Source organism: Lepidochelys olivacea (assembly GCF_965140295.1).
Source record: "Lepidochelys olivacea isolate rLepOli2 genome assembly, chromosome: 7".
NCBI classification, from domain to species: domain Eukaryota; kingdom Metazoa; phylum Chordata; order Testudines; family Cheloniidae; genus Lepidochelys; species Lepidochelys olivacea.
Genome location: NC_140417.1, coordinates 52,072,133 through 52,087,994, shown reverse-complemented (window position 1 = coordinate 52,087,994; position 15,862 = coordinate 52,072,133). Strand labels below are relative to the sequence as shown.

Here is a 15,862-nt window from a genome sequence, read left to right as displayed (position 1 = left end):
TGGTGAGCGGGCAGGCGATACGGAACGCTAGCAGTCGTACTGTACCATCTTCTGCCAGGCAGGCAAGAGATGAGGATTGCTAGTAGTCGTATTGTACCATCTTCTGCCAGGCAGGCAAGAGATGAGGATGGCTAGCAGTCGTACTGTACCATCTTCTGCCGAGCAGCCATGAGATGTGGATGGCATGCAGTCCTTCTGCACTGTCTGCTGCCAGCCAAAGATGTAAAAGATAGATGGAGTGGGTCAAAACAAGAAATAGACCAGATTTGTTTTGTACTCATTTGCCTCCTCCCCTGTCTAGGGGACTCATTCCTCTAGGTCACACTGCAGTCACTCACAGAGAAGATGCAGCGAGGTAAATCTAGCCATGTATCAATCAGAGGCCAGGCTAACCTCCTTGTTCCAATAAGAACGATAACTTAGGTGCACCATTTCTTATTGGAACCCTCCGTGAAGTCCTGCCTGAAATACTCCTTGATGTACAGACACCCCCTTTGTTGATTTTAGCTCCCTGAAGCCAACCCGGTAAGCCGTGTCGTCAGTCGCCCCTCCCTCCATCAGAGCAACGGCAGACAATCGTTCCGCGCCTTTTTTCTGTGCGGACGCCATACCAAGGCAAGCATGGAGGCCGCTCAGCTCACTTTGGCAATTAGGAGCACATTAAACACCACACGCATTATCCAGCAGTATATGCAGCACCGGAACCTGGCAAAGCGATACCGGGCGAGGAGGCGACGTCAGCGCGGTCACGTGAGTGATCAGGACATGGACACAGATTTCTCTGAAAGCATGGGCCCTGCCAATGCACGCATCATGGTGCTAATGGGGCAGGTTCATGCTGTGGAACGCCGATTCTGGGCTCGGGAAACAAGCACAGACTGGTGGGACCGCATAGTGTTGCAGGTCTGGGACGATTCCCAGTGGCTGCGAAACTTTCGCATGCGTAAGGGCACTTCCATGGAACTTTGTGACTTGCTTTCCCCTGCCCTGAGGCGCATGAATACCAAGATGAGAGCAGCCCTCACAGTTGAGAAGCGAGTGGCGATAGCCCTGTGGAAGCTTGCAACGCCAGACAGCTACCGGTCAGTTGGGAATCAATTTGGAGTGGGCAAATCTATTGTGGGGGCTGCTGTGATGCAAGTAGCCCACGCAATCAAAGATCTGCTGATATCAAGGGTAGTGACCCTGGGAAATGTGCAGGTCATAGTGGATGGCTTTGCTGCAACGGGATTCCCTAACTGTAGTGGGGCTATAGACGGAACCCATATCCCTATCTTGGCACCGGAGCACCAAGCCGCCGAGTACATAAACCGCAAGGGGTACTTTTCGATAGTGCTGCAAGCTCTGGTGGATCACAAGGGACGTTTCACCAACATCAACGTGGGATGGCCGGGAAAGGTGCATGATGCTCGCATCTTCAGGAACTCTGGTCTGTTTCAAAAGCTGCAGGAAGGGACTTTATTCCCAGACCAGAAAATAACTGTTGGGGATGTTGAAATGCCTATATGTATCCTTGGGGACCCAGCCTACCCCTTAATGCCATGGCTCATGAAGCCGTACACAGGCAGCCTGGACAGTAGTCAGGAGCTGTTCAACTACAGGCTGAGCAAGTGCAGAATGGTGGTAGAATGTGCATTTGGACGTTTAAAGGCGTGCTGGCGCAGTTTACTGACTCGCTTAGACCTCAGCGAAACCAATATTCCCACTGTTATTACTGCTTGCTGTGTGCTCCACTATATCTGTGAGAGTAAGGGGGAGACGTTTATGGCGGGGTGGGAGGTTGAGGCAAATCGCCTGGCTGCTGGTTACGCGCAGCCAGACACCAGGGCGGTTAGAAGAGCACAGGAGGGCGTGGTACACATCAGAGAAGCTTTGAAAACCAGTTTCATGACTGGCCAGGCTACGGTGTGAAAGTTCTGTTTGTTTCTCCTTGATGAAACCCCCTGCCCCTTGGTTCACTCTACTTCCCTGTAAGCTAACCACCCGCCCCTCTTCCCTTCAATCACCGCTTGCAGAGGCAATAAAGTCATTGTTGCTTCACATTCATGCATTCTTTATTCATTCATCACACAAATAGGGGGATGACTACCAAGGTAGCCCAGGAGGGGTGGTGGAGGAGGGAAGGAAAATGCCACACAGCACTTTAAGCACAGCACTTTAAAAGTTTACAACTTTAAAATTTATTGAATGACAGCCTTCTTTTTTTGGGGCAATCCTCTGTGGTGGAGTGGCTGGTTGGCCGGAGGCCCCCCCACCGCGTTCTTGGGCGTCTGGGTGTGGAGGCTATGGAACTTGGGGAGGAGGGTGGTTGGTTACAGAGGGGCTGCAGTGGCAGTCTGTGCTCCAGCTGCCTTTGCTGCAGCTCAACCATACACTGGAGCATACTGGTTTGGTCCTGCAGCAGCCTCAGCATTGAATCCTGCCTCCTCTCATCACGCTGCCGCCACATTTGAGCTTCAGCCCTGTCTTCAGCCCGCCACTTACTCTCTTCAGCCCGCCACCTCTCCTCCCGGTAATTTTGTGCTTTCCTGCACTCTGACATTATTTGCCTCCACGCATTCGTCTGTGCTCTGTCAGTGTGGGAGGACAGCATGAGCTCGGAGAACATTTCATCGCGAGTGCGTTTTTTTTTCTTTCTAAGCTTCACTAGCCTCTGGGAAGGAGAAGATCCTGTGATCATTGAAACACATGCAGCTGGTGGAGAAAAAAAAAGGGACAGCGGTAATTAAAAAGACACATTTTATAAAACAGTGGCTACGCTCTTTCAGGGTAAACCTTGCTGTTAACATTACATACATAGCACATGTGCTTTCGTTACAAGGTCGCATTTTGCCTCCTCCCACCGCGTGACTACCCCCTCAACCTTCCCCCCTCCCTGTGGCTAACAGCGGGGAACAGAAATCTGTTTAGCCACAGGCAAACAGCCCAGCAGGAATGGGCTCCTCTGAGTGTCCCCTGAAGAAAAGCACTCTATTTCAACCAGGTGACCATGAATTATATCTCACTCTCCTGAGGATAACACAGAGAGATAAAGAACGGATGTTGTTTGAATGCCAGCAAACATACACTGCAATGCTTTGTTCTACAATGATTCCCGAGTACGTGTTACTGGCCTGGAGTGATAAAGTGTCCTACCATGAAGGATGCAATAAGGCTGCCCTCCCCAGAAACCTTTTGCAAAGGCTTTAGGACTACATCTAGGAGAACCGCAAATGCCAGGGCAAAGTAATCCTTTCACATGCTTGCTTTTAAACCATGTATAGTATTTTAAAAGGTACACTCACCAGAGGTCCCTTCTCCGCCTGCTGGGTCCAGGAGGCAGCCTTGGGTGGGTTCGGGGGGTACTGGCTCCAGGTCTAGGGTGAGAAACAGTTCCTGGCTGTCGGGAAAACCGGTTTCTCCGCTTGCTTGCTGTGAGCTATCTACAACCTCCTCCTCATCATCATCTTCTTCGTCCCCAAAACCTGCTTCCGTATTGCCTCCATCTCCATTGAAGGAGTCAAACAACACGGCTGGGGTAGTGGTGGCTGAACCCCCTAAAATGGCATGCAGCTCATCATAGAAGCGGCATGTTTGGGGCTCTGACCCAGAGCGGCTGTTTGCCTCTCTGGTTTTCTGGTAGGCTTGCCTCAGCTCCTTCAGTTTCCGTGGCACTGCTTCGGGTCCCTGTTATGGCCTCTGTCCTTCATGCCCTGGGAGATTTTCACAAAGGTTTTGGCATTTCGAAAACTGGAACGGAGTTCTGATAGCACGGATTCCTCTCCCCAAACAGCGATCAGATCCCGTACCTCCCGTTCGGTCCATGCTGGAGCTCTTTTGCGATTCTGGGACTCCATCATGGTCACCTGTGCCGATGAGCTCTGCATGGTCACCTGCAGCTTGCCACGCTGGCCAAACAGGAAATGAGATTCAAAAGTTCGCGGTTCTTTTCCTGTCTACCTGGCCAGTGCATCTGAGTTGAGAGTGCTGTCCAGAGCGGTCATAATGGAGCACTCTGGGATAGCTCCCGGAGGCCAATACCATCGAATTGTGTCCACAGTACCCCAAATTCGAGCCGGCAACGTCGATTTAAGCGCTAATCCACTTGTCAGGGGTGGAGTAAGGAAATCGATTTTAAGAGCCCTTTAAGTCGAAATAAAGGGCTTCATTGTGTGGACGGGTGCAGGTTTACATCGATTTAACGCTGCTAAATTCGACCTAAAGTCCTAGTGTAGACCAGGGCTTAATCTGGGACTTTTATGTCTGCTTCAAAAAAATCAGTTGCCTGCGCCGAGAGTGCCCCTCTGAGGAATGTGGGGCTGGAGTCTTCATGGCCAGTCACTTTGACAAACATTACTGTGGCAAGTGCTGCCTGACATACTGCTTCAACAAACCAGAAGACAAGTAAATGTATCTGTGTTAATAAAAAAACCCTCAGATTTTGAAAAAACAAAACAAAACCACTCTCCTGTAGCCATCACACTGTAGACCCTGTCACACTATGCAAAAATGACACTTTTCCTGACAATCCAAATGCTTGAGGGAGATGATCAAAATGCAGTAAAGTGGGAGGATATCTTAAACAATCTCGAAAAGAAGCTGGTTACAAGGTATGAAGAAGACTTTGTGCCTGTTTTACTGAGAAAACTACTTAGAGACCTAGAAGAAGTGGGGTTCTGACACATCAGTGCTATCTTAATGTGTCGAGATCTTTCTTTGATACAGCCATAAAATAAATATATGCCTGGGGAAAGCATACAGATGACTTGAGAGATTTGAAGTTTCTGCTTTTAAATAAAGTTTCTTTAAGATCCAAGATTGAAACAGCAGTCAAGTTACTGCAGAAGAAATGCCCGAATGTGACAATAACTAGGATGTACTGTTTGATGAAGTAACTCTGTTCAATAAATTTATGACAGGAAAACTGTGAGAATGGAATGACAACTACAGTTTTCACAGTATGTTGCAGTGGGGGAGGTTTAGGTTGGATATTAGGAAAAACTTTTTCACTAGGAGGGTGGCAAAACACTGGAATGCGTTACCTAGAGAGGTGGTAGAATCTCCTTCCTTAGAAGTTTTTAAGGTCAGGCTTGACAAAGCCCTGGCTGGGATGATTTAATTGGGGATTGGTCCTGCTTTGAGCAGGGGGTTGGACTAGCTGACCTCCTGAGGTCCCTTCCAAGCCTGATATTCTATAATTCTGTGATTCTATGTGGCAGATGGGATGAAGTAATCAAGCATTTTAGAGAACCCTCAGTATGATATGCAAATATTTAAAAAAATGGCAGAACTGATGCTTCACTCAAGAACATTTTCTGTCATGAATGACCTGTGCACAGCAGAAAAATCCAGATACAAGGCTGAAACTGTGAAAGCCATTCTCATTGGCTAAGCAGCAGTTCTGCAGAAAAGGACCTGGGGATTACAGTGGATGAGAAACTGGATATGAGTCAGAAGTGTGCCGTTGTTGCCAGGAAGGCTAACGCCATATTGGGCTGCATTAGTAGGAGCATTGCCAGCAGATTGAGGGAAGTGATTATTATGTCCGGTTTTGATCCCCCCACTACAGAAGGGATGTGGACAAACTGGAGAGAGTCCAGCAGAGGGCAATGAAAATGATTAGGGGGCTGTGGCACATGACTTATGAGGAGAGGCTGAGGGAACTGGGCTTGTTTAGTCTGCAGAAGAGTGAGGGGGGATTTGATAGCAGCCTGAAGGGGGCTTCCAAAGAGGATGGAGCTTGGCTTTTCTCAGTGGTGGCAAATGACAGAACAAGGAGCAATGGTCTCAAGTTGCAGTGGGGGAGGTCTAGGTTGGATATTAGGAAACACTATTTCACTAGGAGGGTGGGTTACCTTCAGAGGTGGTGGAATCTCCCTCCTTAGAGGTTTTTAAGGCACGGTTTGACAAAGCCCTGGCTGGGATGGTTTAGTTGGTGTTGGTCCTGCTTTGAGCAGGGGGTTGGACTAGATGACCTCCTGAGGTCTTTTCTAACCCTAATCTTCTATGATTCTGTGATTGTCAAAACAAACTTCACTTTGCCTTGTCTTGAGTTCAGCAAACTGAGCAAGAACATTACAATTCTAAGACAGATATACTCAACTCATCAGAAATACAGCTATTATTCCAGCAAGCTTCTCTAATACTCACCAGTATTGCTGATGCTGGCAGCACAATTCCTTATATGCATCCGGGGTGGGAGTTGTCCATCTACAGACGATTTCCGTCTCTTAGACCATTGGAGGGGTATGCAGAGGTCTTCCAGGGAGTCAGTTCATCTAGATATTTGCCTGGTTTTACAACAGGCTGCATAAAAATCACGAGCAAAGTCAGTACAAACTAAAACTTCGTAGAATGACGTGTTTATACTGCTCTATATACTATACACTGAAATATAAGTATAATATTTATATTTCAATTGAATTATTTTATAATTATATGATAAAAAGGAGAAAGTAAGCAATTATTCAGTGATAGTGTGCTGTGACACTTTTGGCTTTTTATGTCTGATTTTGTAAGCAAGTAATTTTTAAGTGAGGTGAAACATGGAGGTACGCAAGACAAATCAGACTCCTGAAAAGGGTACAGTAGTCTGGAAAGATTGAGAGTCACTGTCCTAGACATTTTGGGGGAACTGTGAAAAATTGAGGGAGCTTTTTTGTATTATTATACATACAAACTCTATAAAACCATTTTGTTTATAGTTTTATAATGCTCCACTACATGGTGAGAAGTCACTTCTGTTCATTCTCATTTAAAATTGTTACATTCTTTATATCCACATTATAGTTGACTGCATGGTTGTATGGTAGAGGTTTAGCTCCAGGCAGATTCCACTAGCAGAAGCAACAAAGTAGTCATGCCGGTTTTCTTGAAATGTGGAGATAACACAGCACTCATTGATAAATCTGTGAAAAATAAATGGTATTGGCAGTGATGTGAAGAAAAAGATTCTTTAAATAGGCCATACTATGGACAACGGGTACAGAAAACTGATGTTCTTGAACAGTGTTTTTGTATTGTTTGTAACTGGTGTCTGAATGCACTTCTTTAGCGTGGTGTCACCTCCACTGTGATTATATGCATATTTATAGTATGCATCGACAGTAATGCATCCAATGAAGTGAGCTGTAGCTCACGAAAGCTTATGCTCAAATAAATTGGTTAGTCTCTAAGGTGCCACAAGTACTCCTTTTCTTTTTGCATATTTATAGTGTATATTTTAAGAGTTACATATATAACTGCTAAAAATATTTTGCTTTGCTGTGCTCTGCAACTTACATTTTCAGTCTTGGCTACTTTGCTGTGCTTTCATCCCATGTGTCCCCACATTTGATTTACAAAATACGGTCACCTTAGATTGCTAGTAGTTTTAGCAACGACAGCTGTGTTTCTAGTGTAACACTTCCTATGTTTCAGAGTAGCAGCCGTGTTAGTCTGTATTCGCAAAAAGAAAAGGAGTACTTGTGACACCTTAAAGACTAACAAATTTATTTGAGCATAAGCTTTCGTGAGCTTGAGCTGTAGCTCAGGGAAGCTTATGCTCAGATAAATTTGTTAGTCTCTAAGGTGCCACGAGTACTCCTTTTCTTTTTACTTCCTATGTTTTTACTGTGGTTTTTAATTTGGAATTTTTAATTTTAAATTTTTCTTATTTTTATAATACAAGTTTATTCTGATGGATCATGTGACTTCCATTTTGACTGATTTCCTGGTCTGGTGTTGAAACTTCATTTTCATTTGACCCACCAATGGGGATTGCCTGATGTTATGCTTCTCAATCCAGCCCTTGGTGCTTTTTTGCATGTCACTGCTGCTGTGGAGAACTTGGTTTCCAAATATTAACTAAGGGCAGTATAATAGGTCATATTAAATCCTCTTGAAAGGCAAATATCTAGTGTGATTTTTATTGAACCCATCTAGAATCCCAAGATTACTTAACCACCATAACTGAAAAATCCTGAGTTACTCACCCACAAGTCATGATGCATAAAAAACAACAACAAAAAACCCAATATTTATTTATGTGCCTTTTTGGTCCTGAGCCTTTAGTGTGCAGTAGGCCCAGATCCACAAAGCCTAAACACCTTAGTGAATCTTGGCCTAACCTTATACTGTTGTTGTTACCTCTCACAAACAATTCATATACTTAAGGCCACTACAAACTTATGTCGACTCAAATTACATCAACATAGAGCCACCACAGTTAGCATATCATGGTTCTGAATTCAATAATGAGGTAAAAAGACTTATTTTTGAGATTGAAGAAATAGTAAAAAAAACAGTCACATTATCAGGTCCTAGATAGCTGATGGTGAATACGGGCTTCATTATCCTCATGAGTTTCTTTAATGTGAATTGTTGCTGACAAGTTTTTCAGCCCACCCACCCTATTTTTGCAAGCACTGGAGTGGCTCATCCCATGAGGGATTGCAATAAAAAAAAAAATCTGTCTCCTTACCCACTAACACCCCTTCCCCCATATATATTTTTTCCCATATAGTAATACTAAAAAGGTGGGATAGTAAACCACAGTATTTGCACACAAAAGAGGGAAAACAAATAGACATATAGACTTTTCCAAAGGAAAGTTTATGGCATAATTTTTTCTTTCAGTTTAACCTGATCCTTTGTAAAAAAAAAAAAAAAAAAATTGGAATAAAATATAGTATCACCAGCCCCATACCACCCACAAATCAATGGGTTGGATGAAAACACCAACAAATCCAACAAAAGGTAATTTTAGGGTGAAAATATTCTACTAGTAAAGGCAAATAGAATGTACCATTCCATAAGCTCTTTACACCCCCATCAGTTTTTCCCTCTAGTTCCTCCATCTGTCCAGCACTCTAGTGCCCCAATCTGCACATTATTTAAAACTCCTCAGTCTTTTTAACCTTTTCACCCAGGCCTGCCCTCTACTCCAGGTGCCAGCTCAGGGATCTTCTGGCCAGTAGCCAAGGCCTGTACTGTCCTACACACCCCACTTAGGGAGAGACTACAACCTAGTTCCCTATGGCTGCTTCTGTTACCAGCTTCCTGGCTTTATAAAGCTGGCCCAGCTCCTCCCCCAGCTGGGCTTCATCAGCCAATTAGGCATTAGTGCTCCCTGGCTTTCCTTTTCCAGGTGCAGCCTGTGGAGTTATTTGACCCACCTGGCCATCTTAACCCCTTCCAGTGCTGTGTGGGGTGGACACAGGTGTACCCCATCTATCAGAATTGCTACCCCTGGACCAGAGGATGACAAAGGTGAGAGAATAAATAAGAATGGTAATTGGAGAAGAGAGCAGTCCCTGCCAAGTAGTGGAAGGGAGAATGGGGATCTCTGGTATGGTGGAATAGGGGGCACAAAAGAGCCTGGTGGGTGGGAGAACGGGAGACCCAGGAATGCAGAGCTAGCCCTGAGCAGGGGGATAATGGTATCAGGAAGGGGGATGAGAGGGACACAGAGCCCCTAGAATGGGGGGGAAATGTAGAGAATGGAGAACACACAGCAACCCTGTCGTGAAGGAGGACTGGGAGTTGCACAGAGACCCTGCACCAGAGGAGGATGGGACGGTGGCCCACAGGGAGCTTGGGGGGGGGCCGTGAAAGGGTGCAAGAAGCCCGTGGGGTGTGCTATGAAATGCAAGACAGTAGGCTCCCCCTAGTCTTGTCTAATTGTGTGCATCCCTATAATCTAACTTAAGGTTTCCTCTTATGTTGCAGGAACAGAATTGAATCAACTTTTGCTCTCCTAACCAGCTCAGAGGTTCCTGTTTTCTAAGTGTGACTCTCAGGGTCTGGCTGCAGGGCGTTAACCCAGTTATCTACACACATTCCTCCTCTTTAATAGGCTGAGCTCAATTAGCATAGCCATGCTGTGAGATAACACTTGAACTCCTGTGCCCACACTGGGTCTGCACCCACGCATACTAAGGCTTCTGGGGATTAGCTCTAGCACGAGACCTAATACCTGAACTGCTTTAGCACCTACACCACGTCTCTAGCCAGACGCCATTCATCCCATAATTCTTTCCCAGTGAATGAATTATTTCCCAGTGAATGGTAGGAATCATAGAATCATAGAATATCAGGGTTGGAAGGAGATTCTACCACCTCCCTAGGTAATGCATTCCAGTGTTTCACCACCCTCCTAGTGAAAAAGATTTTCCTAATATCCAACCTAAACCTCCCCCCCTGCAACTTGAGACCATTACTCCTTGTCCTGTCCTCTTCTACCACTGAGAATAGTCTAGAACCATCCTCTCTGGAACCACCTCTCAGGTAGTTGAAAGCAGCTATCAAATCCCCCCTCATTCTTCTCTTCTGCAGACTAAACAATCCCAGTTCCCTCAGCCTCTCCTCATAAGTCATGTGTTCCAGACCCCTAATCATTTTTGTTGCCCTTTGCTGGACTCTCTCCAATTTATCCACATCCTTCTTGTAGTGTGGGGCCCAAAACTGGACACAGTACTCCAGATGAGGCCTCACCAATGTTGTATAGAGGGGAACGATCACATCCCTCGATCTGCTGGCTATGCCCCTACTTATACATCCCAAAATGCCATTGGCCTTCTTGGCAACAAGGGCACACTGCTGACTCAGATCCAGCTTCTCATCCACTGTCACCCCTAGGTCCTTTTCCGCAGAACTGCTGCCTAGCCATTCGGTCCCTAATCTGTAGCTGTGCATTGGGTTCTTCCGTCCTAAGTGCAGGACCCTGCACTTATCCTTATTGAACCTCATCAGATTTCTTTTGGCCCAATCCTCCAATTTGTCTAGGTCCCTCTGTATCCTATCCCTGCCCTCCAGCGTATCTACCACTCCTCCCAGTTTAGTATCATCCGCAAATTTGCTGAGAGTGCAATCCACACCATCCTTCAGATCATTTATGAAGATATTGAACAAAACCGGCCCCAGGACCGACCCCTGGGGCACTCCACTTGACACCGGCTGCCAACTAGACATGGAGCCATTGATCACTACCCGTTGAGCCCGACAATCTAGCCAACTTTCTACCCACCTTATAGTGCATTCATCCAGCCCATACTTCTTTAACTTGCTGACAAGAATACTGTGGGAGACCGTGTCAAAAGCTTTGCTAAAGTCAAGAAACAATACATCCACTGCTTTCCCTTCATCCACAGAACCAGTAATCTCATCATAGAGGGAGATTAGATTAGTCAGGCATGACCTTCCCTTGGTGAATCCATGCTGACTGTTCCTGATCACTTTCCTCTCATGTAAGTGCTTCAGGATTGATTCTTTGAGGACCTGCTCCATGATTTTTCCGGGGACTGAGGTGAGACTGACTGGCCTGTAGTTCCCAGGATCCTCCTTCTTCCTTTTTTTAAAGATTGACACCACATTAGCCTTTTTCCAGTCATCTGGGACTTCCTGCCCTCTCTGGGCACACAGGGGAATTGTGGGAATGCTGGAGAGTTAAAGGGACTTGAGTGGGGCTAGCCTGCATCCACACTACAGGTTGTGTTAGCAGCTGATGACCTGGGCTGATTCAAGCTTTAGCCTATCCCCCCTGACAGGCCAGGCTCTTGAGGTAAAAGCACCAACACATTTGAGTTAAGGAATTTTGTAAGGACAGGACTGGAGTTAAGGGCAACACTTGAGCAACTGTTAGAAAAGGCCTACTGGCTCTTGCCCTCAGCTCTGCTACCAAGACAGACCCCTGCAGTAAAATTTCTCTTCCATTAGACGGCACAGAAAAGTCACAGATCCAGAAGACATATTAATCACAGTGGGCTCCCCAATATTTAACACAATAACCTTTTTTGGCAGCTGTGAAAGTTAGCAAGATTTTGCTCATCTATTTTGCCAATTACGAAAAGCTATTGGCACCAGACACATTGGAACAATCTGTCTGGAGACAGGTTTGTGCCATCACTACCAGTTTAATTTTGCAAATGAAAATGCTTTTTCCTGTGAAGTTGATGATAGCTTAAGTTTCAGACATTTCCCTTATGGACCTGTTATTCCATAAACATTCACTACAGGGATTTTTGGATTTTTCTCTGAAGTATCTGGCTGATGTAAGAGGATCCTGCAGTAGATAGACGCTGGTCTGATCCACTGTAGCAATTATGTTCCTAAAAGAGCACAATTGAAACTTGTACAGCACCCCAGGTGCTGGTAGTTGGTATTTCTTGACCCAGAGTTTAGTATCAGACAGTCCAGATTCCCACCATCCTGCTCTTTAAAAATGCCCTTGATTGAAAGGCTTTAAAATAGGCCAGGAAATCTGTACTGACATCCTTGTTATGTTGCCTTCAGCTTCATTGTTATTATCACTAAAGTACGGCCGCTTCTTGCTGCTGAATTCGGCAGAAGCCAGGACATGATTGTTTTACACACACACTCCCCCCGCACATTATTCAGTCTATACTTGAAAACATTCTATGCTGCCTGCTGCCTATAGCCCAAAAATAGTTAATGTCTCTTTCCAACAGCTCCTATCAGTTATAGTAAGAGGCAGACGCTACCAAAGTTAGGCAACTTTTTAACCATACACTAGCTCTGAAACCCTTACACATACAGAAGTGAAACAGACATCCTGTTTTTCCCTCGGGTGGAGTGAAGCTTGAGTAATAGTGTGGTAAACGCTCTGCAACCCTCAGCTCCAAGTACCGTTACTCAGACCTACATGCAAGCGGAACATTGGCGCTCACATCTGCCGCCACCTTATTACACAGTGCCATAGAAGAGTTGGGCCACATGCAGGAGAAAGGAACCAGCTTTTATTAGTACAGAGAAGCTCCCTGAAGAAAGCAGAACCATTTAGAAACGTAGCAATTGAATTAGTGTTATTTTTTTAAGTACACCACCTCCTCCCTTCCCCAAGCCAACAGGTACTGGTTTGTGTTTGGCACACCGCAGCTAGCATGCAATAGAGAGGATACTCCCCTCCCCACCCCCAAGGTCTTTGCAACAAGCTCATTGTGGGCAGCTTTGTGCAAGGATTAGGAATAATAGTAAAGTACTGTGACTAAGAATGGTGTCCCTCTTCAGAGGGAACAGGATGCTATTCCTCACGAAAAATGGGCCTAGTCAGTTGTGCCTTGATTACCCAATCCTGCATTAGTTTGTTTCCTTAGGGAAAAATCTTGTGTGACAGCCAACCCCCAAAAAAGCCATGAACATTATTACTCAGCTACTTGTCTATCCACCAAAATTTTACCAATAGAGTTAAAAAGATTAACTCTCACATACCCTCCACAGACACTTATTCTGGTATGAGAGAGTAAAACCCTTCCCAAGTGACATACACTAACCTGAAAAAAGCCATTCTTATACCAGCATGAGTGCCCACACTGGAGTTACACCCATATAACTATATCAGTTTAAATTCACACCTTATCTTTTACTAGTAAAACTTTCCCATGTGCACAAGCCCCAAGTCGGAGAGACCAGATATGGTACTTATCTGTTATTTCCTCCATGCCATTTCTCCCACAAGTTGTGGTCTAACAAGTCCCTTGTGCACAAAACATAACAATGTTGATCTACTTGATGCTGTATATGACCCTGATCTCCAGCTTAAGACGCAGAGTGCCCCCCATTCAATTTTGTTTATTGTTCTCTGCCTCCTGTCTAGGGCATAGACAGGAGGCAGGATGTTACAATTTCTTGCACATCCTGCACAAACCATATTGAATTAAAATTTTCAATATTTTAGGAGTTCATTGTATTAAAAATGAAAGTGTTTGTGTTATTGTGGGATTAACTGGAAATTCTCTGGGAGGAAAACAGAATTAATGCTATCCCTGGAAAGTATTGTGAGCTTCGGAAGCTGATGCTGAACCACACAGCAGACAACTGATCTTTGGTGACAATACATGTGAAAAGGAATCCTGAGGCAGACTGCAAACTCCCAAGAGGGGCTCAGCCTTTGAAGCTTCATTCTTAGGGTGGTACGGGACCTCTTGTCTGCTGCTCACTTGTTACAGGAGAACAGTTCAGACACCGGCTGTATAAAGGAGTAACTGACTTACTCATAAGGGTTCTTGTACTGAGCATGAGGAACCACAGGAGAACTTCTAGGTGGGGTTTGAAGGACTGTTCACTGATTAGTAGGCATTTAGGTTCTTTTTTTTTTTTTTTTAATAGTATGTTTTCTCTGTAATGCTGTTACCTTCAGACAGGGGTGGGCAAACTTTTTGGCCTGAGGGCCACATTGGGGTTCCGAAACTGTATGGTGGGCCGGTATAATGTATTAAATTGCTCCCCGTAGGAATGTGCTATTTACAGGGTGCTACTTACGGCTGCCAGTCCTAGTGCTCTGAGTGGCATGGTAAGGGGGCGGGGAGGTTCGATAAGGGGCAGAGAGTCCCAGGGGCAGACAGGGAACAGGGTGCAGTTGGCTGGGGCAGAGATTCTGGGGTGGGGGGGGTCAGGGGACAGTTGGATGAAGCAGAGGTTCTGTGGGGTGGTGGTCAGGGGACAGGGAGCAGTTGGATAGGCGTGGGAGTCCCAGGGGGCCTGTCAAGGGGTGGGGGGTGTTGATAGGGGTTGGGGCAGTCAGGGGACAGGGGGGTTGGGTCCCAGGGGGCAGTTAGGGGTGGGGGTCCCAAGAGGGGGCAGTCAGGAGACAAGGAACAGGAGGGGATTGGATAGGTGGGTGATTCTGAGGGGGGGCAGTCAGGGAGCGGGAAGTGGAAGGGGGCGAGGGCCAGGTTGTTTGGGGAGGCACAGCCTTCCTTACCCACGTGTAGTGTATTAAATTGCTCCCCATAGGAATGTGCTACTTATGATGTATTACTTACTGCTGCCAGTCCTGGTGCTCCCTAAGTAGCACATTCCTACAGGGAGCAATTTAATACACTACACCCAGTAGCTCTCGCAGCCGCGCAGCCCGGCAGGACCTCACAGCCCTGCCACCCAGAGTGCTGGTGGCAGGGCGAGCTGAGGCTGCGGAGGAGTGACCAGGGGCTAGCCTCCCCAGCTGGGAGCTCAAGGTCCGGGCAGGATGGTCCCACGGGCTGGATGTGGCCTGCAGGCCGTAGTTTGCCCACCTCTGCCTTAGGAATAAATGTCCTTGCATAGAAAGAGCCATGGGGTAGTCTAACTGTGGTACTTACAGTGGTTACTGTCTCTGAGGAGAAAAGTACAGCAGGCTGACTTAGGCAGCCAGGTGTTGCTGGGGAGGTCAGTCCAGGCAGGGAGCTGTGCAGGCTGGGTCAGGAGGCAGAGAGAGACGTCTCTTCCCAAGGAGGAACCTTCCTGAGGAGCCTGGAGCTGGTGCCCTTGCTGGGCCACAGAGGGAAATACAGGTGCAGTTGCCCTGAACTGTAGCACAAACAACCTGATATCAGGCACTGTGTTTGCAGAGCTTCTGAATCAGGGTCCAGTACACCAGTGAGCTAGCAGATCACTTTACAAAGGATGCTCACAAGCTCAAGGTTAAACTGATCATCTGATTGGGGTCAGGAAGGAATTTTCTACCACGTCCAATTGGCTGAGACTTGGAGGGGTGGTGTAGTGGCTGCCTTCCTCTGATGCATGGGGTGTGTATTGCTAGGCTGGGCATGTCTCCCTATATTATTTCTCTGCCATTGCAGGGCCCTTAGGCATTGGTGGCACCTCAGCCTCACCTGTTCTCTGTGGCACACAACAGTTTAGTTTCCTGGGGACTGAAATGCTTTAGTCTAACCCACGTTATTGGGCTCTGTACAGGGGTAACTGGGTGGAATATAATGGCCAGTAATATAAAGCAGGTCAGACAAGGTGATCAAAGGCCAGAAGGGACCATTAAAATCTTTAAAATAATGACAGTGCAATGTAGCAGCCCATTCTGCATAGCCCTTCAAAACTAAAGAAGCCATAAGACACAAATACCAAACTCCCCATGGCTAACCAGGCAGTAATCTTACACAGAAAAAGACAGACA

The 15,862-nt window shown here is 46.3% G+C and overlaps 1 protein-coding gene across 1 annotated transcript in view; it reads right to left on the bottom strand.

Annotated features, from left to right (window-relative positions):
• Positions 1-6,278, bottom strand: part of USP4 (ubiquitin specific peptidase 4) — a 110,579-nt gene extending 104,301 nt beyond the window's left edge. Inside the window, exon 1 of the mRNA XM_084634334.1 lies at positions 6,130-6,278. The gene's annotated coding sequence lies outside the window, so the exon portion shown is untranslated. The remainder of the gene's footprint in view (positions 1-6,129) is intronic.
• Positions 6,279-15,862: the final 9,584 nt, after the last annotated feature.